We start from the raw sequence: 22,883 nt of genomic DNA on the forward strand, positions 1-22,883 counted from the left end.
GCGTGTCCCAGCCACTCTACAGCACAGCGGGGGCAGCCATGCACCCCGAACCCGAGCGAGCAGACTGCATCTGGAATATTGTGTCCAGTTGTGGCCCCTCAGTTCCAGCAGGACAGGGAACTGCTGGAGAGAGTCCAGCGCAGCCACCAAGATGCTGAAGGGAGTGGAGCATCTCCCGTGTGAGGAAAGGCTGAGGGAGCTGGGGCTCTGGAGCTGGACAAGAGGAGACTGAGGGGGGACTCATTCATGGGGATCAATATGGAAAGGGGGAGTGTCAGGAGGATGGAGCCAGGCTCTTCTGGTGACAACCAGTGACAGGACAAGGGGCAATGGGTGCAAACTGGAATACAAGAGGTTCCACTTAAATTTGAGAAGAAACTTCTTCTCAGTAAGAACACTGGCCCAGGCTGCCCAGGGAGGTTGTGGAGTCTCCTTCTCTGCAGACATTCCAACCCGCCTGGACACCTTCCTGTGTAACCTCATCTGGGTGTTCCTGCTCCATGGGGGGATTGCACTGCATGAGCTTTCCAGGTCCCTTCCAACCCCTGACACTCTGGGGTTCTGTGAACAGATGGCTCCAACCCCATTTCCAGGCAGAAAGAGACAATAAACCTGCGGAAACTCTGACCAGAACCAGACCTCAGTGACAGGAACGACATCAAGCTCCTTTGATATGGACACTGTGAATTAAGCACTCACAACCGAAGAGACGAATCTGAACCCACGAGGGTTAGTCCTGAGGGTTGGCTTTTCCAGGCCTAGGCCTTGCTGGCCTGGAGCACAGGGAACCCTGGTGCTCACTGCAAACCACAGAGGGATAAACCAGGCTCAGCAGCTGAGTCCACAGCACAACTCCTACCCACTTCAGAGGCACCGGGAGCTCCCCCAGAATAAATAAATAAGAAAATAAATAAACAGATAAAAAGCCTTATTCCTACAACCCAAAATCTAATAAAGAAGGGATTTTTTAAAATATCCAGAACTATAAAAAGATTCCATGAAAATGAGCTTTCTTTGCTACGCCATCCTGCTGATGGTCTAAATCCACAGGTCCTTCCCAGCAAGTCTCAGATCCCAAAACTTCCTCTGAAAACCCCCACCTGGTATGTTGGATTTAATGGACATTGTGAAACAGCAGGAACCAGAAGTGCTATAGAACTTTCAGAACACCGACATACACCCAAACTTCACTGCACGGTTTGGAGGGCTGACCCCACTGCAAGTCCAAATCATAAGCCAGAATCTTGACTCCCTGCTACCTAATCAATACCCCCAATTGTTAAGATCTCCAAGGTGCTTTTCCATAGCCCTCAGAGTCTTTCAGGATGGACAGAAAATGGTAGGTATGCATCACTCATATAAGCAAGAAAAAAAGAGCAAGGCATACAAATGGAACACAATATTTTTCAGATACAAATCAAAATTATCAAACTTCACAATACATATGCTACTGTAAACTTTGCTTCTTGCCACACAAAACCTAACTGCCCTTTACAAAGAGATCAGTCTTAACCAAGACTAAGATCTTCCAGCAAGCACACCCCTCTAATAAATACTCAGGTAAATATCCGTACTTTACCAAAGGCACCAGGATGGTCACAGTTCTCCCCTCGGCCGAGCCAGCCCGCCCCATCCCACGGCGGCAGGAAGGGCCATACGTACCAAAGAGTTATTGGCATCATCTGTAACCAGGCATTCTGTTAATGATTTAGGAAATCTGTTAATAGGAAATTAATTGGAATCAAGATCAGCCAATTGCACAGATTTTCCCCTTGATTAACACACTCGCTGATCGACAGGATGAATTACAAGTCGTGCCATTCACTGATGTGGCTGAGCCCCGCGGAACTCGGTGTGTTCGCAGTCCGGTGGCATTTACCGTGTCCAAGAACCAGCCTGTGCGGGGTTGCCATGAAGCTGGGGACTGAAATAGGGACTGATGCGGGAGAGAGAGCGACGCTGCTCCCCCACACCTGCCCGGGGATCAGCACAGGGCTCTGGGCACTGCAGGTCGGACCATCACCAAATGCTGCCATTTCTCCCGCGATCACGGCAGATTTCCTCTTTCTTATATTTATTCACCGGCTGGTGAAGTCACTGAACTCAGATCAGCACACGTGTGTGATCAGCCCGGGCCAGCAAGGGCCCGCAGAGCTGCCGGGTTGCGGGTGCTCGGCCCCCTCGCTCTCCTTTCTCCCACCGTGTCTTTCGAGACAGTGTGCCTGAAAATACCCCAGCAAACACCAACAGGTACGTGGATATTTGCTTCTTTAGTCCCGCAAGTATGACCAAGTTATTTCAGAGTAAGACCCTGATGGAATTGCCCCGAGCATTTGGATTTGGCCTCGTGCTGCTCCGCCATCGCTACGCTCGCCTGCACTTGGCCGTGTCACTTCAGGCATCTCTTTTCATCCGAGCTCAGTGGTTTACAATTTTGCATTAAATACAGGGAATGCTAATGAGAAAGCCCTATAGCTGCTCGGGCTGGTGTGCAGCACGGAATGACAGGTCCCGAAGGAAGCGATCAGCCTCTCCTCTAGTGCGACAAGCCCAGCCCTGTGACATGTCGCTCTTCTGACACGGTTCCTGGTGCAGAAGGACAGGCTTTGATCTCCGCTGAGAGGAGATGGTTGGAAGAAGCTGATGATCAGTTTTGCTTTTGCATGGAGAAGAAGGACCCGCAAATTACCTGCTGTCAGCGGAAGGCGGAGGCCACAGCAAAGGCAGAGCTGTGAGGCTGGGCTGGACACAAGATGTGCCTCGAACAGAGAATATAGTGCTTGAAGGGTGCTGAGCCTGTTCAGGCAGAAAAGATTTTGCAGAAGAGATGTCTGCATAAGTAACGTCTTTATAAACAGGGATATATGGAGATGAGAAATTGCTCCTAGAGCTCTAAGAAAACGAAGAGTTACCACTTGAAGTAAAAAACAGAAAGAGGGATGCCAGGCTGTCCCCGTATCTTGCAGGAAAAATATTACTGCAAGAGGGAGATGTCACCGCCACGCCAGAGGGTGACGGGCAGGAGCAGCACCGACACCAAACCAGCCAGGCTGGGTGCAGGCACAGGCTGGCATGGCCATGGCAAGGCTGGTAATGCCACGGCAAGGCTGGTAATGCCACGGCAAGGCTGACCCCGTCCCTCAGCTGGCACGTCACTCGCAGAGAAGCTCCAGAGCACACTGTCCTGGGGAAAAGGTGAGTCCACACACACAAGTCTCTCCCAACGCTCCAGTGTCTGCCAGTGGCACACTCTCCTGACAGCAAGTTTATCGGCCAGAACACACGCTCGTGTCGCGACTCAAGTAGTGCCACCAGACATTTAATCTGCTGTAACTACGGGTTTCTGTGAAAATCAGCAGTTTGCATGCCCTCCAGCAGTTGTTCCTGCTCCAGGTGCCTGTGCCCTTGCTTGTGCTAAGTTTGAGGACTGGGCTGATCACAGGGAAAGACAGGGGCTGGGATTTTGTGGGTGGGTTTTTTTAGTAAGACAGTTTTCCATCAAGACCCGCTGCAAACGGGCCAGCAGAACACAAAGCCAAGACTGGAGCTGGGAAACTTGTGTCAGCAGCTGCTGTTTAACAGGCTTAGGTAAAACATCAGACTTGAAAGAGACTAAGGTTGCTCATATAATCTGAAGAACAGAAACAACGCCAAGGAAGTGAAAACTGGAGATAAGCAGGAAAAGGCACGCAAAATAGCAGAGAGATGCATTAATACACCACAATTCCAGCCAATAGATCTGATTCTCTTTCTGCTCATATGGAACCAACTCCATAAGCTTCACTCACTTTGCTTCAGGCTAACTCTGAACCCATTCAGGGTTTGTTCAAAATCCCACAGCCGCCTCAAAACCGGGCTGTGAGTCACTGCCCAGTCCCATGGATGTGTGGCTTGGGGGAGACCAAACACCTATGACCTGCAGAATTCAAAAGGCGGATGATGTGCAAAGGAGTTACCAGATGTGCTGCATCCCATGATGGGTGTAGGTGAGTTTTAACCTGATTCTGTACTTGGTTATTTGCTCCTTTGAGTCCACCATATCTTAGACGGTATTTTCCCTTGAAACTTTATTTAAGCGGTTGTGGGGTTTTTTTAACTAGAAACAGAAATCCCTTGGATCCTTTTTGATTTCCATTGTCACTGAGCGGATAAGAGCTCTACCTCCAAATCTTGCATTATTCATCTTTCAAACTAAAAACCAGCAAAATCTCCTGCTAATGGCGGCAGAAACACCTACATGCTACTTTGCTTCTGAATGATTTAAAAAAGATGTTACCAGCATCTTGGAGAAATAAGTGTTTAAGAAGTCTACCCAATTTGATACCTTTATTATTCCTTGGTTTTCACACAACACAGATGTCCCCGCTGTTGAACAGGGATGCTCATCATTTATGTAGCACTTTACATTTTAAAGACCCACAGAAACATGAACTGTGTAATCCCAGCAAAATCCCTGTTTGGAAGACAAGTATTGTTATTTTCGCTCTACAGTAAGAAACACCCGGAGTGCTCATGTTTATTTTCAGGCCTTAAATTGAGGAAGACGGTGCCTCCCTCCTAGAGCTGCTGCCCTGTCTATCAAACCAAGGGAAAATGGTTTCTCATTTCATACAGACACTAGTATCTCACATTTCCCAGCTGTCATCTGACAGATACGAGCATCGGGAGAGAAAAATAAAACAAGCACACTGTATAAATAACCCTAGGGACTAAATTTCGCAGACTCTAAAAATCAGTGATGTGCAATTCTTTGTTTGCTGAGGTGAGCAAGTACAGAGGGAGAACTGTACACAACAATTATGTTAAAACGCTTTAAATAGCTCAGAGGGGCAAAGCACAAGTGCAAGTTGCTCTGAAATGAAAAGAGAGCTTTTCAGCTGCTGCTCTGCTGGGGAGAGGTGGAGGTGATGGACACGGCAGCGGTGGGTACCCCAGAGCAGCTGTGCTGAGGAGCCGCGGACGTCCCGGGGTGTCACCGCCAACCTCAGCCACAGGCTCTGCAGGGACCGAACAGAACCGTCACTCCCAGAATTTCTCATTAAAATGCTAAAAAAAGATGAAATTAATGAGTTTTATTCCACAGAGTACTTCTATTAAAACCCAGTGGGATGCTGGAACACAAGCATGTAAAAGCCGACACGGTTTGGGGACGTTGGCTGGGGAGGGAGAGGTCCCGTTGTGGGGACGGCGCTGGAGGGGCCACCGGCAATACAACAGCAACTCTTACTAAAACACCTCCCCTGGCAACACCTGCAAAACCCATCTCAAATATATCCCTCTTCTCAACAACTTAACACTGTATCAAAACCGATCTCAACATCTGGTTATTTGTCATTGTTTTCACAGTAATGCCTATCAGCGACTGCACCTGATTTCTCACCAGCATCCTCCACTCTTCCAAATTTCTTCAAATCATTGGACAGATGTCCTCCTTCCCCCCTTAACTTGTTCTCTTTTAAGGCACATTTTGAATAATTTATAGACACGACCTCCCCGCTCATCCCAAATTGCTCAGTTCACTCTGCCACAGGCTCTGCTCCCAACCACCCAGCACTAAACCCGGATTAAAGAGCCAAGTAAAAACAGCACAAGGAAAATAACCAGGAAAGTTCTGAGTAGCAGAATCATTCCAATAATTTCTTTAGCATAAATAACATTTTCCAAACCATGCCTGTAAATGTCAATTTGCAACACCCAAGGATGCAAAGGTACACGGCATTTAGCAGGGAAACCTGCCTGGGACGCCAAGACAGCACCATGGGTGACAGCGGGAGAAACCATCACGAGCAGCAAGTGACAACACCACAAAAACATCTTTTTGACCTCAAAATCAATTATGATGTTTTTTTTAATTATTTGCCCTTTCCTTGCACGTCTGGCTTCTTTGCCTGAGTTTAGAATTTAAAACATTCAACAATATAAGAAAGTAATTTCCTATTGCAATGCTGCTATTTCAAGCCAGTGGTAAATATTCTAGCACATAAGGTAGTAAAGCCAATAGCTCGGTCTCTTAAAGTGCGTGGAAAGGTGAAGCAGCTCCGCAGCCGGAGCCTTCCTGCGTCACAGGCCAGTCCTGCCCTCGGCATCCCAACCAGGGCTGGACACCCGCGCTGCGATCCCAGCGGCAGCTCTGTAGACCTGCTCCAAATGAGCAAACAGAATTATCTATCAGAAGAAAAGCAGAAACCTGCTTATTTAAGTAATATAAAGATTTATACCCCATTAAGCTTGTTCTAATCCCCACGTGGAAAATACGAAGCGTTCTCCACAGAGTACTCACACCACAGAAATCTCTGGTGGCAGACAGAAGGGGCATATGTTTAATGACTAGAGAGGATAGACCAATATTTTTAAGACAAATCGAGGCAGTAAGGACTACGGAGCCATCAGATCTATTTAAGGATCAGCTTGGGAGTTTTTACAACTACAAATAGAAATAGGATTTTGCTGTAAGCATGCTATAAATGTGGAGCCACAGCAGGCAGAGGGGCATTTTAGGAGCGTTTATAAAGACATCAGAGTATGGAAGATAACTCCAGAAATAAGCTTCAGTTCTCCAAGAAAATTTACAAGTGGTCGGAAAGTTTCACAAACACTCAAAAGGTTTGGGATCTTCCCATCTGCCATGTAACAAAAACACTGCTCTGCCTACATTAATGTTATAAAAGCTACTTCCTAAATAGAGCAGGAATTACATTTCTTGACAATTAACAAGCACGTCCCACCAGCAAAGAGCCTCCGGTCCAGACTGCCAGTGGCATCTCGGGACTTGCTGACCATGAGCAAAGGAGGGAATCTTAGAATCATAGAATCATTTTGGCTGGAAGAGACCCTCAAGATCATCACATCCAACCATAACCCACCCCTGTCCCTGCCCCGTGTCCTGAGAACCTCATGTCCGTCTGTCCAGCCCTCCAGGGATGGTGACTCCAGCACTGCCCTGGGCAGCCTGTTCCAATGCCCCACAGCCCTTTGGGGAAGAAATTGTTCCCCATATCCAACCTCAACCTCCCCTGGCGCAACTTGAGGCTGTTTCCTCTGCTCCTGGCACTTGTTCCTGGGGAGCAGAGCCCGACCCCCCTGGCTCCAAGCTCCTTTCAGGCAGTTCAGAGATCAGAAGGTCTCCCCTCAGCTCCCGTTCTCCAGCTGAAACCCCCAGGTCCTTCAGCCAGAGTGCAGCAGCGAAGGAGATGAAGAAGTGAAGGTGAGAAGAATGTTTCATTCCTACAACCTCTGCTTTTCAAAGACCTCACCCACAGCGTGTCACGGCAGGACCACAGAGCTGTCAGAGCCAGGGCCACGCTGGCCTGGGGTCAGTACCCCCCATAGCACTCGGGGAATACTCCAAATCCCACAGCTCTGCACGGCCACCGAACTGCGAGAAACAGCCGCAAACGGGGTTATCGCACACTCCCCTTGATGGTGAGGGAGGGGGAAGTCAAGAAGGGCACCAGATGTCAGATGCCAGCGGTAGGTCAAAAATCTGTCCCCGTGAAGGGGCAGCTGGAGCCGCGGCTGCCTGCAAGAGTAACGTGGTGTCACCCGGGGCGAGTCACACTGGTGCTAGACGAGGCGGCTTCGCTGTAGACAGTAAAACAGCCGCACAACAGCTTGCTCAGAGCCGTCCTCGCTGTTCCTGACGCACACCCTGTGCTACACAGAAATGCCTTTGGTAGCCGCAGCCTCTTCCCTCCTCCAGCATCTCCCTCCAGCCAAGAGCCGGGACAGCAGCCAGCCGGCTCCCAACCCATACCCCTCATGCTGAGTCACTTGTCGTGACAAACACGTCCCTGCATCACCCCGCGCAGGGCTCTGAGCCCCCAGCCGCCCAGCTTGCTCCTCATTAATTGCTGCCACTCATTAGAGGTCATTAGCACAACACCCATGCCACAGAAGCATTCACCAAAGGCTGGCAAACGCTTTCACTCAAGGTTAGATAAGGTGGTGTTAATAAAATCAAGGGTGCTGGTCTGGCACTTACCGATGTGCAGTGTGGTTTTGGAACAACCTCTACCGACGCTGTGCTCGCTGTCCGGCCAAACGCCGTGTCCCACCGGTGCGAAAGTCACAAGTGACACGTATGATGCTGTAATATCTCTCAGTGGAGGCACAGGAATACTATCAGCGTCATGTATTTATGTTAGGTTGCACTCAGAAGCTTGGAAGAAAATAAGGGTCTTGTTATGCTGTGACAGAAAAGACACATTTTTGTCCTCATAAAATCTTCTCTACCAAGGAGCTGAATGTGAGACGTACACCATAAAAAGCAACTGGCAGAAAGATGCGAAGTGTTCTTTACATTTGCATTTTGCTCAGTTCGCCCCACGGCCGCCATGGATTTCACAACCTGAGCTCGCTGCACCGCAGCTCTGCTGAAACCTCGGAGAAAAACCTACTTGTGCAACCAGAGGCCCAGTCGCGAGGGCTTTAACAAACCTGAAAGTGGTGCCATGCAAGCAGGGACGAATGAATGGGAGAAGACCAAAGTGATCCAGACAATAACTTGTAGATTTCTGTCAAGAGCTACAGGTAGGATAACTTCAAGCCTGAAAATCGGGAGTGTAGGGAAATATTTACATTTTTACAAAAGTTAACAAACCTTTCCAAAATGCCCCAGATGTTTCAGTTTCAATTCACTTTGAATTTTTGACCAAAGGTGCAGGTTTTTTGCTGTTTCCCCCAAATATGTTCCCACAGACTGACTTACATTGTTCCTTAGGAAAAAAAGGGTTTGAGATGTGTTACTGAGCCTCTCTGCACATCATGTGTAAATCTAGGTCTAGCTATGGTACCGCATCTACATTTAAGACATGACTAACCCATCTGTACATCTCAAGCTTTGCTATAACAATCCTTTCTCCTTTGAACAACTGAACCAAGAATCCTTGAGTCACTTTGGCAATTTTAGCAGCCTTTACGGACCAACAGCCCATCTCAGGTTTGGCTCTTCACACCTGGCTTGGACAGGAGGGACGGGCACAGATACCCAGAGCTTTGCTTTGCCAGCACAGCCAAGGCTTCCAAAGAGAAGGGACTTTGCACAGCACACGAAAATACTTATTCCGCAGCATCAGCATTTTCTAGTATAATATTTGTCTTCTTCCAGGAGAAAAGCCTGGACACAAAGAGCAAACGGAAAGCTCTGGAGAAGCAGAATGTCCTGAGAGATGGAGAAGTCTCAGCCGTCACCTCTGCTGCCACTCACACAGGCCAAGGCAGGCACATCCCCACACACAGCTGGATTTTGTAAATCAAATACTGAAGGCTACCTTTGTGGATCTCTGTTCTGCTTTAGCAAGTGAACAGACACATCTCCCTGCCAGCACATTGCCTTATTTTTTCCATGGTGAACTTTTCTTGCACATTACATCACACTTTCAGACGCTTGGATGCTCTTCAAGCTTCTGAAGGTTGTCGTTCTGGCTTTCAGTTCTACTCAGGGAAGTGCAATCTAGAAAGCCCCACTTAACTTCTCCCACTTGTGCATCTTGAAGTGAAGAGCCGACCCAGGCGAAGCAGAGCCTGGTTTCTCCAGCACAATAAACCTCTGTGGTGTTCACGTTGGTGCAAACTATTATATAATTTAAACACAGATTTCCTGCACTTTCTTAGAGAAGTTAGTGCTTGTCGAGACAAATGGCTTTGGTAACAGCCCAGGCTGTTAAGCTCAGCCCCGCAGTGTCCGCTCCGGCAGCGTCAGCAGCAAACGGGACAACATGATGGTATTTATTCTTTACAGCTGAACTTTGATAAACAGCAACAGGCAGCAAAGGCCCGTCGATTTATATTTCTTCCAGTATATATTCTTAAGAATGGCAGTCACCATTATGGAAGCTATCAAAAAGCTGGCTCTGACCTTAAGTAAGTGTGCTCCTATGTCAGCAGTTCCAGGAAGGAGAATTTATGAGGCAGATGCTAAATTCAGGGAAGGAAGCAAAGTTGGGTTACTCTTGCTAGAGATGCAGTCTGAGTTCACAGCCGGGATGCAGCCACCGATATTCAGCCATTTGGTTTAACTCTCTGTGCTCCTTTAGGACAATAACTCAATCACCCTGAACATCTGAGTGTGACCAGCTCGGGATCCATTCCACACACCATCCGAACACCCGCACACAAAGGTTTGCTACCTTTTGCATATGCTTTCCTCGCTGAAATGTTTGCATAATAACAGAACATCTTTCATGTCTCCTTTGATATTTCGGAGGATAAAAGCATTCACTAATGTTTTGTTTTGTCTAAATATGACATTCTTTTGCGAAAATGGAATCCCAGCCACAGCACAAGGTGTCGGTCAATTCATTTACATCTCTTCCTGCTTTAATAGTGCTTTGCAGAAAATGCTCATTTATTTTTATGAAGCCAGCTGAAAATTAAATTGCTCAGGTTTCTTTTTTATATTAATTTGGAAAAAAATAAATCACTAAATTACTTGGCCCTCCCTTCAGCCTTATTGCATGTTTTATCATTCATTAAATGGACTTAAGTTCATTTGCAAGCAAAGTGGTGTTAAGACCCATTCATCATTTTCTTTGTAATAAAATACCAATGAATGTAAACTAATTACAGAAGTAGAAGAAAAGAACTGACACTTTTTTTCTCTATCAAAAAGATATTTGGGAAAAAAAATAGCAGGTACTTTTCTATGCAGCCCAGTCAAGTGGGCAGCGCTGCATCACCTACACACGGCACTGCATCACCTACACCTACACACGGCGCTGCATCACCCACACCTACACACGGCGCTGCATCACCTACACCTACACACGGCGCTGCATCACCTACACAGGGCACTGCATCACCTACACACGGCACTGCATCACCTACACCTACACACGGCGCTGCATCACCCACACCTACACACGGCGCTGCATCACCTACACCTACACACGGCGCTGCATCACCTACACAGGGCACTGCATCACCTACACACGGCGCTGCATCACCTACACACGGCGCTGCATCACCTACACACGGCGCTGCATCACCTACACCTACACACGGCGCTGCATCACCTACACCTACACACAGCACTGCTAATGGTGGGACAACACACCACGCTGCCAGCTTACCCTGCCACCTCCTGCTTTGCCCAAAGAAATACCACATTATTTCTGTTCTCAGCTCCTGTTCCTCCCGCTGCTCAGCAGGTGTTTGGTCCCCATGCCTGGGGACAGTGGGGAGTCCCCAACACTGTGGCTGCCCCCCAGGCCACCCCAGGCCCTCCTGTCTGCCTTGGCTGGAGAGAACCAGCGCTTTCCCTCTTGCCTCTCTTGCCGGATTCTGACCCTAGGAAAGACTGCTTGGGGGGGAAAGCAATCAGGGAAAAAGTCATGTTTTCCTTCATTTTGCACAGAGACAGCAGAAACGTGGATTTTGAACAAATGAGCAATGAGATGGCCCAGTGAATAATTCAGCTTGGCCTGCAGGTCTGTGAAATACAGGCTGGATATGAGGAAAAACTTCTTTCCAAAAAGGGCTGTGGGGCATTGAACAGGCTGCCCAGGGCAGTGCTGGAGTCACCATCCCTGGAGGGTTGGGACAGACGGACATGAGGTTCTCAGGGACATTTTAGTGCCAGAGTTAGGTTATGGATGGACTTGATGATCTAGAGGGTCTCTTCCAACCAAAATGATTCTATGAAATACTAAATAGCCATCTGTCTGGTCACCACTGGTGTTCCATGTCCCCCCCCGCACTCAGTCAGCTGCAAAAGCATCAGTTGTGGCTGATGAAGAGCAGGTGAGGAAGGCAGTGCCCCCAAAAACTCGAGTGGGAACACTCCCTGTCACCATGGTGACCGCACATCTGCTGCGAGCTCTCCTCGCTGGGGATGGCTCCCCCAGGGCAGCTGGTGCCACCTGGAGGGACCCCAGAGAAGTGACCTGGGTCCAGTTGTGCATCTGCCCAGGCAGGTCTGCTCTGCAGAGCTCCGGAGCCACCAGCATAGGGGATGCAGTCAGTGACATCTCCCAACCCAGCCTTTCCTGCCTCTCACGCAACTTTTTTCTCAGGCCTTACATTGCTTCAACCGTCCTTATAACCAAAGTTCTTTGATTTTGATGGGCTTTGCTCCTGAGTCACCCTAACACGACACTGAGGTTCCCTGACCCCAGTACTGACACCGGGGACATGACCAGTGCCTGGACATCATGCCCTGATCACAGCTTCTTGTCATCACCAAGAATTTTCTAGGGCGGTTGTCGGAGTACTGCAACCAGACTGAAAATGAGATTCACTCAACACTATGACTGAATATACTTTTTGCCAAGTAATAATTAAGTTACTTTTACCCTTTCATAGAACTGCTTTCATCTCTTCCCTGAGCCTCCTCTTTCACAGCCTGTGCACTTTGCAGGGATGCTCGTATTCAATTTTCCAGCACTCTTATTAGGGGCTTTTCTCCATCCCGCTGACAACCTGCCAAGCTAATAAGAATGAAGAAAGTGTGAAAGTGAATGAGTGTAAAAGCGTGTGACAGGTTTCTCCTTTGCTCTCCTCATGCTCACCCCACACAAGTTCCTGAGATAAGAAGGAAGCTCCAAAACGTGTCCAATTAAGCTGCCCTCAGGACTCGGTAATTAGCAGTAGTTCCCGCAGGCAGCAGCCCCAGCCCATCGGCAGCGCTGGGAGCACAGAGGTGGCAGCGTGTCATAGAACCATAGAATCATTTTGGTTGGAAGAGACCCTCAGGATCATCAAGTCCAACCATAACCCACCCCTGGCACTGCCCCATGTCCTGAGAACCTCATGTCCGTCTGTCCAACCCTCCAGGGATGGTGACTCCAGCACTGTCCTGGGCAGCTTGTTCCAACACTTCACAACCCACTACAGGAAGAAACGTTTCCTAATACCCAATCTGAACCTTCCCTGGCACCAGTAGCCCAGGGGGTGTAAATCACATCATTTCAGAGCAAAGCTGACAACAAAAGGCGTGTGGGCAGCACAGTCTGTCCTCAGAGCACGGCACTGCCCTACCTGGACTGGAACGCTGCCTGCCTGACAGCCATGTCACATTTCATTCTAATTGTTATTTAGTTTGGTTGCAATGAAACCTCTTTACCATACCTTTCATAAAGAACAATGCAATCAGAATTCATTTTTGTCCATGAATGGAAAATTTACAACAAAACCAGAAGAGGCAGGGGAAAGGGGGAATCTTTGTTGAACATGATGATAGCGCACAAACGCTTTCCATTAAAAACAAAATGAAACAAACCACAGAATACTCCAAAATGGTGAAACCCTTCCAAACGAGCACACGTGGAGGCAGAAAAGGGCACACAAGGCCTTGGCAGTGACTGCGTGTGTGAGCCTGGGGCTTGTACACCATGGGCACTGAGCACAGCTTTGAACGGAGGTCATCTCTGAAAGCAGTGGAAATCACCACTAGAAATACTATTTTAATGCATTAGACTTCTAATTCTAGTCCTAATTTGTTGAATAATCATCTTAATCGGTAAAAAAACAACTGGCCAATCCTTTTGCATGTTATCACAACCCAGCAACACAGAAAATCAACACAGAAAATGCAACAGCTCAAGTGCTGGTCACAGAACCACATTTCATATTTCCTTCCACGGGAATGCATTTGTAAGGACACTAAAAAACAGCGTTTCATTTGTTTTACTTCTTTAATCTATAAATAGGAGTCCTCCATAGGGGATATTTTTATTGCATTTGGAGCGATTCGCATGCACTTATTCTAAAGTATAACCAAGTAATGTTCATCTCATTTTGAAGTTCTGCACCCGCAAGAAGTGAGCGCACCGGGATGAAATGCCAAACGAGAAACCAGGAGGACCAGGGGACCCTGGGCTTTGCTGCCAGGACTCGGAGCTGCTCCGCCGGGTTGCATCTTATTTACAGCCATGACTTACACTTATTTCCCTTGCGGCTTTCGTGGCGGCCTGCAGGAAAGGAGCCAACAAACACCTGCTGAAGATGTTCAGCCCAAGGCTGACACGGGGGGTCAGGGCCCAGTTCAGCACGGGGACACGGCCAAGGGACAGAGACGGCGAAACATTTGAGCACCGCAGTACGTGCCGTGCTGTTCCTGCTGCCAGCATCAAACACCCGCGCTGGAGACCTTCACCTTCACACCCTCTCACTAACACCTTTTCTTTAGGAAACAAATCGCACTTCCCCCCCGGCCCAGATTTGCAAGTCCTATTCATAACTTCTAATTTCTATCCCTGGAAAACTCATTTGTTTGGACAACTTGGTCTAAAAAAAAACCTGCAAGGTTCTTATTCTCAAAATAATTTTAAAATGGCAGTCATGCAGCATAGAACGCATCACATAAAACTCCCCGTCACTTTTACCACCGACCCAAAGCACAACCTGGCGAACACGATAAAGGCAAACATATGCCAGCTCTTAGGATAATGCTACAACCGTAAGTCACCATTTAGTTTTGCTACAAAAAGGCAGAGAAAAACCTGTATAGCATTCAAGAGGACAAGAGACTAGCGAGCTACATGTATTGAGATGGAGTATTTATAGTTGCAGCATTCAGGAATGCACATTTAAATGAATCAATGCCAGCAGGGATGCCTAAAAGACATAAGTGAGAATTACAGCAATTAAGAATGTTGTCTCAAAGGAAATTAGAACAGTCCATTAATTACAAAGCCTTAAAGGAAAATGAATCAAAATGGGAAAGAAAGAAATAAAAATATCAGGAAATTAGCAGAAAAATAGAGGAATAGAAAAGATAATGAGCACACTAGGTATTTCCCACCCTTTTTTTATTAACAACAAAGAAATAAAAAAAGAAATGGTGATAGGAACTGAACTACCATGAATAACAGAGCCGATATATTCCGCCATGAGATCTATGGCCAGCACGCTGAAGGTTTTGCTGATCTGACTCCAATTTGTCATTAAATCCTGTATAAACTGGTTCTTAAACTCAATTCAGTTGATACAGTACAGAACTGATGCATTGAAAATTCTTGCTGGACGGCTGGGACGTCCACGTGCTGGAAGCCTCTGGTCCCAATGCAGTTGTGTCCCCTGCTCCTCACCAGCAGCAGGGTGAAACACCAACAGAGTCTATAGGGGATCCTGGATAGAACACACCACTCTCTACTGCTTGTGTCCTTTCAATTCTTTTTAGGGAAAACAAAACCTTAGCGGGCCTACTGTACCAGGAGCAGCTGCCACTGGTGACTGTCAGTGAACGGTGTCACAGCCACCCGTCACCCAGGACACTTAATAAAACCTTTGCTCTTCCCCTTAAAATGGCAGTTCCAGACAAAAATACAGGCATACACAAAGCTTCCCTTAGCAGTTTTTCCAATAATTTTTGCCCGTTTGTGTAAAAGAGGCAAAAATGAACACAGTGCCAGTGAGAGAGGGTGAGGTCTTTGTCTCTCTAGTGACCTCACCTCACAGCAAGCCTGGGGACAATTCCTTCCTTCAGGAGAAACAGCCGTGAGTATTTCTGTGCTGCAGACACCACATCCAGACCGAAAACACACAGACCCCGATGACAGGATCTGAACGGAAAGCCACAAATAGCTCGCAAAGCAGGATCATCGATGCTCCTCAATGACGGTGTCACGCCGGCGTGCTGCTTTTCAAGCTCACGGAACACGATTATGCAGCTTCTAAACCAAGACCCAGCCTTGGCTGTGGAAAGGTGTTTCTGCTTTTCTGAATTACAATGCTTCACCTTTCCTGCGTCAGGCTGAGCCGAATCCTGACGATGTTGCTGAAACAACCGCAGGTGCGTGACGGGGTTTGGCTGTGGAAACCTGCAGAACTCCTGACAGAGGTGAAAGAACCATCTCCCAGGTCGGACAAACTTCACCAAAGAGCTGCGCCTGTATCTTTTCTGTCTGTACTCTAAAATGTCCTTTCAAATCATTGAATTTCAGTGACAGTTGAGGCATTCGATTATTTCTTGAAGTGCAAATTCTGCATTCCTTCATCTGTTAGTTATATATGCTTAGTACAGATTGTACAGCACCCGCCAACTGGATGAATCATCTGCAGCCGAGTCACAAAATGGGAACGTAAGGACCTCCAGTGCTGCTGCTGAAATTGATGCTCCTGACGCTGCCAACTCAACTCCTGTCGCAGATCCTAATCAGCATCTCTTTAAAATGATTACAGCACTAAGGGCCATAAAACTACCAGGTGGGCTATATTTTGCACCGCTTCCCGGTTTTTCTACAATCTTCCCTATGGGAATGGATTTATTGGTCCCATCAATCCCTCTAACAGTCTTTAGCATGGGAAGGAGACGTCACAGAATTTTAATGTATCATATATTTTCTGAATTACGTGATCATTATAACCAGCTTGGCACAAAACGCTGTTTTCATCAAACTCAGTATTTAAGGCAAAACCAGCATTTGTTAACTTAGCTGCAGATTAATGTAAATACATATGCATGCATGTATAAAAGACGTTTACTGTTTATTTAAAGGTCTTCCAAACTACACTTGCACAAGAACTTTATTCAAAACCACACAACTTTACATCAGGCCAGATTGCTCTCTAGCAAAACTGAATTAGAGTCTGCAAACCTGAAGCTGCCGAATGCAGCTCCACTGCGTGTCAGGAGACCTGAGAAAAGATTTTGTTTTATTTTAAAGGAGAACTCACATGAGCTAAAAGATGGCTCAGAAGTACAAGAGAGCTCCTTGGGTTTGGGACACTTTTTTAGGATTTGCTTGTTTTAGAGCAGATGTGAATTTCAACTGGAGGACAAAGGCAGCTTGTCAATTCTTAGTAATTTTAAGCGCCTTAAATCATTGAGTCTCATGTAACAGATTTTCGATAAAACACTGCTAGCGTTCCTTCACAGTACTTTCAGGCCAGCATCTGTTTTCCCTCACAGTGCTCTCGAGGAGGAGGCAGGTTAGATCTCACTGTTCCCTGCTCTGGAGAGTGATGGATGACGGAAGGAACCAGCGCTGGCCACAGCCAGAAACCAGTGGGTACCAAAGCCCAGCCTGGCTCCCGCCCTGGCAGACACAGGCTTAGCTTGGGCTGAGCTTGCTCCCAAATCTGGTCCTGTCCTAAACAACCCGCCAAGGTTCTGCCCAGTGAACCCACAGAGCCGTCACCTCACAGCTCACTCGGTCACAAGGAGACTGGACCATCCTTCCTGCCTGCGGACACTCATTATGTTTGATGCTACAGGGAAGGGAGAAAAGTCGAATTCTGATTTACAGCATCCCTCTTTCTGTTACCTGCAACACATAATGAACACATTGACAAGTTTGGAAGTCCATATATTTGCTCCTGCTTTTTAGTTTGATTCCATTCATATACCTTGCTGCAGGCCTTGTGTGTACACCAAGGAAGATTGATGACGAACTTCAGGACTGACTCCTTCACAGTTGACATATACATATAGACGTATATAAAATACATATCTAAGGAACACTTTTACCTAGCTTTCCAGTGCCTTGTTTTAGTCCCATCAGAAAGACCTAAGATGTCTCTAGTACCCCTAACACAGCACCTGGGGCTCAGGACACCACAAAGTTCTCCCATGTTGTCACCAGGGCTGTCACGGTGTTCGCTCTCCCTCCTGAGATCACGGCTGGATGTGAGCAGGGGAGATGCCCATCGCCCACCCGCCCCCGCTCCTCCAGCATGGCGACTTTGGTCTTACAGCCATCAAGGGGACAGTGGCACGACGGCCATGGGACACTTGGCTAAACAGGCCCAGCCTGATGCAAAGTGCTGAGTCTGTACAAAAAGGGCTGAGCTTGGCCAAGCTGGCTCAGGTGAGACCTGCGAGGTGGCTCCTTTGGAAGTGCTGGGGTTCCAAGCACAACAGCAGTTTGAGCTGGGCAAGGGCACGTGTTATGAAAATGGGAAAAAGCTCAAAAAGGCCCTGCTGACTGCTTGTAAGTACCCATGAACATGAAGGACCAAAGATTGCTCCTCCACCAGCATGCCTGATTTTAAACCGTGGAGCCTCTGATCATCTCCACCTTGTGTTTGCAGCAAACCACAGTGTACGCGGCACACACAAAAATGGAATTTTATTTTGCTATGGGCTTTTGAGATAAGCTAATGGCAGGCAGCAGCAAACTGCGAGAGTCTTACACCACGGTTACTTCTGCGTGAGGATTTGGGCAGCCAAGATCTGCAGCCAGTTCCCAAGTCCAGCCTGTTTCCCTGGCTACACAGGAGCTGCCAGCAAAGCACTCCGCAAGAAATTTCCTATGTAAATGTTATCAGTAAAGGGCAGCGGTAGGTACACAGAAAACCACAACTGATGCTTGTTGACAAAAACCCCCAAAACTCTTAGTACCCATTATTGGCACAGAAATAAACCCCAGGCAGAACGCTGAATCCACCCCCAGCAGCTGGTGTGAACAACTGTCTGCAGACAGTCTGGTGGCGCTCAGCTTGGAAACAGCTGGAAAACAGAGCTGTGGGACAGCCCGGCTAAATCACAGAATCGTAGAATCATTTTGGTTGGAAGAGACCCTCAAGATCATCAAGTCCAACCACAACCCACCCCTGTCCCTGCCCCATGTCCTGAGAACCTCATGTCCGTCTGTCCAACCCTCCAGGGATGGTGACTCCAGCACTGCCCTGGGCAGCCTGTTCCAATGCCCCACAGCCCTTTGGGGAAGAAATTGTTCCCCAGATTCAACCTCAACCTCCCCTGGTGCAACTTGAGGCTGTTTCCTCTGGTCCTATCACTTGCTACTCAGGAGAAGAGACCAACACCAAGCAAGATTAAGAACTGCAAAAGTCTCCCCGCTCTCCGTGGGAGCAGCAAGTGCTCCTACCCTGCGGCCAGGAGATGAGCTTGTTCCACCCGGGGACGGAGCTCTGGAGGGGACGCTGACTGCGCCAGCTGCCCCAGGGCCACCTCAGTCCATGCACAGGCTACACGGGCTGGACATGGCACTGAAATTGTTGCTGAGTCTAAGTCCCTGCCCATAAAACTGCAAAAGCGGGTCCTGCTGCCGGAGTTTATTCATCAGGGTCAGACGTGAAAGAGGAAAGAAAAACAGACCACGTAATACAGCTGAGAAATTACAGACAAAGCCTTTGCCAGCTCCCCAGTGCAGACTTTGGGGAACTTAAGTAGGTTTGGAAAGTTCATGAGTCTGGCTTTGGTTTCTCTAACCAGCAACTCTAAGCCTAAATCATTCATTTTCTTTAATTAAGGAGGGAAGAACAACTTCCTTTTTCAACAACATATTTCCCCAGTGCTGCTTTGGCCTTTTGGCATCATGACGTAAAAGAGAGAAACCTGGTGAAAAAGACAGCAAGACAGATTTCTTTCTGTGTTCGCTTTTAAATTTTCTAAAGTTCAGAGAGTTAATGCCTTTCTCATTAATTGATTCTGAATTTTAGCAATAACTTTAATACAAACTACTGAGCGATTGCATCTCAGCCCTAAAAACTGTTAGGAAAATTTACCAAAGAATACTTGCCCCTCAGAAGCATGAAGAAGAAATAAAATGAGTGCTAGCTTATTTTCCATAAAATATTATTATTGGTCCCAGGATGAATATGTTATATTTATAGCTGATACAGACTTTCACACCGATTCGTACATAAGAGGCTCAAATGTTTCTATAAAGATTTTCATTGAAATTATTGCTTCTCTCCCTTTATGTTTTCTCAATCTCCTTCAATATCCTCCAGGCCTCTCCACATCTCTACAAAGTCCTCAGCCCCAAACCAGATGCCCAAACACCATCTCCCAACAGCGACCACTCCCCAGTCCCAGCTCCTCCATCTTGCATTCCCACTTCCCCACACCTCTTTCCCCTGCTCCTGTAGAACCACAGAAGGGTTTGTGTTGCAGGGCCCTTCCCAGCTCCCCAGTGTCCCCCTGCCATGACAGGGACATCTTCACCAGCTCAGGTTGCTCAGAGCCCCGTCCAGCCTGGCCTGGGATGTCTCCAGGGATGGTTCATCCACCACCTCTCTGGCCAACCTGGGCCAGGCTCTCACCACCCTCAGGGACAACAATTCCTTCCTCATGTCCAGCCTGAATCTCCCTCCTTTAGTTTAAAACCATCACCCCTTGTCTTACCACAACACGCACTGATCAAAACTCTGTTCCTGTCTTTCCAGAAAGGTGCACTAAGGTCTCCCCAGAGCTTCTCTTCTCCAAGCTGAACACCCCAGCTCTCTCAGCCTGTCAACACTTGACTTTGCCAAGTCCTCCTGTGGCCTGCACTGACCTCCCCTGCCCTGCTCACCCCTTTGCTCCGCTCTGGCCCCGCAGTCCCAGCACCCCCGTTGACAGTCACCAAACACGCACAGGTAGGGAATGAGACCTGGGTCTCCTTCACCCGGAGCTGCAAGTGCTTCAGGAGGCTCAGGCTGGTCCCACACACCCAGTCAAGCAAAACTCACGGATATCTGAAAAATTCTGCCTCAGACTGCTGGCACCTCATCTTTGCTACAGCTCAAAATTCAGGCATTTAATTCTCCTCTAAAATCTGGTTTTCTCCTCCGTAGCATCACATAACGAGTGACATGAACCAGGAAAAACGTGACGTTCAGGTTGTTAATCAGCATCAGCAGCGCAGCATCCCCTGGCCATGCCTCTGTAAGCAAACCATGGGCACGTGCCAGGCAGCCGTCCGAATGCACAACGGAGCGAGAAACTTAGACGCAGCCTAACCTCAACTTCAACAAAAAGTCTCTGCTCAAAGAAATTATTCCAAAAAGAGAGCAGGGTACAAACGAAACTAAGGACATTTCAGCTGTGAGCACACAGGTCACTGGGTACCATTCTTTCCTACCTAAGGGTTAAGGAAAGGTTTTTAAACCCGCTGAATGCCTTGGCTTTGAATATTAGTTTTTTCTGTAGTCAAGTTTTCTACGAGATAATTAGTGTGAGAATTTAGACCAGCCATCTATGAACATGTTAGGCCTGAAGAAATTCCTGCTTCTACCATTTCCTCCTTCCCCATAATGCCAAATGATTAGGGATTAGCATTTCAAATACTTGTCATATTGAACGGGGGTTAATTTGCTTTTTCCGTGTGAAGAGGAGGAAAGGAAGGTCTCCCTGTCAGAGATCTCCCCAGGTACCTGATGCACGATCCTGCCTGTGGTACGTCGGCCGCCTTGTGATGGTAACAGCCAGCTAAAAAACAGCTGCCAAACTAACTAACAAACTAACTGCTATTGTGGATCAGCATCCTGTGCTTCAGTACAAACGGCAACCAATTCGTTAACTGCCTATCGTCAATTATTAATTGCAATTAATTACAATATTCCGTATTCCGGGGTTTCTACAGGCACAGCTTTCAGTTAAGTTAATTTACCAATTTTGGAAACGAATTATTTTTTCATGCAGTGTGTTCAAGACTCCCCATGTTCATACATCATGCTTTCAGCCACGTTATTTTGCCGACTTCTGTAAATCAAGAACTGACGGGAAGCAAGCTGGTCTGGCAGCAAATGGGGTCCAGGGAGTTGGGGTCCCAGCCCTGTCCAGCCGCCCTGCACCGGCAGGACAGGGGGCAAAGCTCCATCACAGGTCCTGCTCAAAAGCAGAGGCTCCAGACTCTGTGGTGGGATGATAATCGGGGCCTTTGGAGCTTGTCTGGTACAAGGGGGACACAAGACACAGGCAGACTTGGAAGTGTTTGTGTGTCTCCCTGGTGACCCTGACTCTTGCTCACCTGTACCTTCTGCTGCAGCATCAGAACAGGTTGTGTGTCAAAGGACAAATATATTTTGCCCTTTCTTTGTGCAGGTAAAAAAGGCCGGCACAAGCTGCTAGTAGGGAAGAGTGAGGTCCACTGATTTTAAATCAAAGCCTAAATATGTTCCTGTTCCCTTTCATTCAGCAATTTCTACCCTCCTTCCTCTCACACAACACGATCTCCTGAACCTGGACCAACGTGATGGCCTCATCTGGAGGGACAACAGCCCGAACACAGAAACAGAAAGACTTTTTCCATAATTGCATAGCCAAGAAATATCCAAGACACTTCTCCTTTCTTTTCTTTTTCTCTGAGTTCTAAAAAATTACCCTGGTTATCTTTTTCCACCTGTTAGCTTTTGATTTCACTGGGAAGGGGAATTATCAGATCTCCATTCCTCTGCTTTCATCACATGATTTTCTCAGGTGTCTGAGCTCTAATGACGGCCCAAATGATTTCATAGAACTTAACATTTAGAAGACATTATTTGCTTACAAAATCTGACTGCCCTCGTCCTCCGCTTTGTAAAGCACAAACCGTTAAACAGATAAAGAAATGTTTACCCCTCAGCCAAGCTCAGCACTGGGGGTGGCTACACCACTGCGGCTCCCCAGAGATCATTATCAATATCTGGGACCAGATGAGGACTGAGGCACGGCAGCACCGGGGCCTTCGCAATGCACGAGAACTGATGGAGAAACGGTTCTGTAGCATCATTATTAAATTGATCTGACGATAAACAGAACTGTCTTTACACACTTGTGTTGGCCACATCATGCAGTGGAGAACATCTGCCCCTGCATTGCGAACACTTGGCACTCCTCCCGCCGATGGTTCTAACTGTCCATATTCACTGGTTTTATTCCTTTTTGATAGCAAATGTTCTGCTAGTAACAACACAGTTAATGGATAGGAAAGATTTGTTTCTGAGTATTTTGGATAATGTAGCTTCTTGGTTATTATGAAGTCATATTATTTTATAGACTCACTATCTCAGGCTTTCTTTTATGTCCCTTGAATTTGTGTGCACAGCGTCCTAAAGCACAACAGCACACAAGCTCTCTACCAAACACACAGAGATCATTACCATGGGAAAATACCTGGAATAATCTTCTTATAACTTTTTAATGAAGATTTACACTTATTTTTGAAGGTTTTGTCTGAAGACTTTGGCAACTGCTGCAGAGACAAAACTGAAATGTATTAAATATGCAAGAAAGTACT

At 47.4% G+C, this 22,883-nt stretch overlaps 1 long non-coding RNA gene across 1 annotated transcript in view; it reads right to left on the reverse strand.

The window, feature by feature from the left end:
• Positions 1-22,883, reverse strand: part of LOC135575490 (uncharacterized) — a 267,532-nt gene that overhangs the window by 13,846 nt on the left and 230,803 nt on the right. The gene's annotated exons all lie outside the window — the stretch shown is intronic.

This window comes from Columba livia, chromosome 15, assembly GCF_036013475.1.
Source record: "Columba livia isolate bColLiv1 breed racing homer chromosome 15, bColLiv1.pat.W.v2, whole genome shotgun sequence".
Taxonomy (NCBI): domain Eukaryota; kingdom Metazoa; phylum Chordata; class Aves; order Columbiformes; family Columbidae; genus Columba; species Columba livia.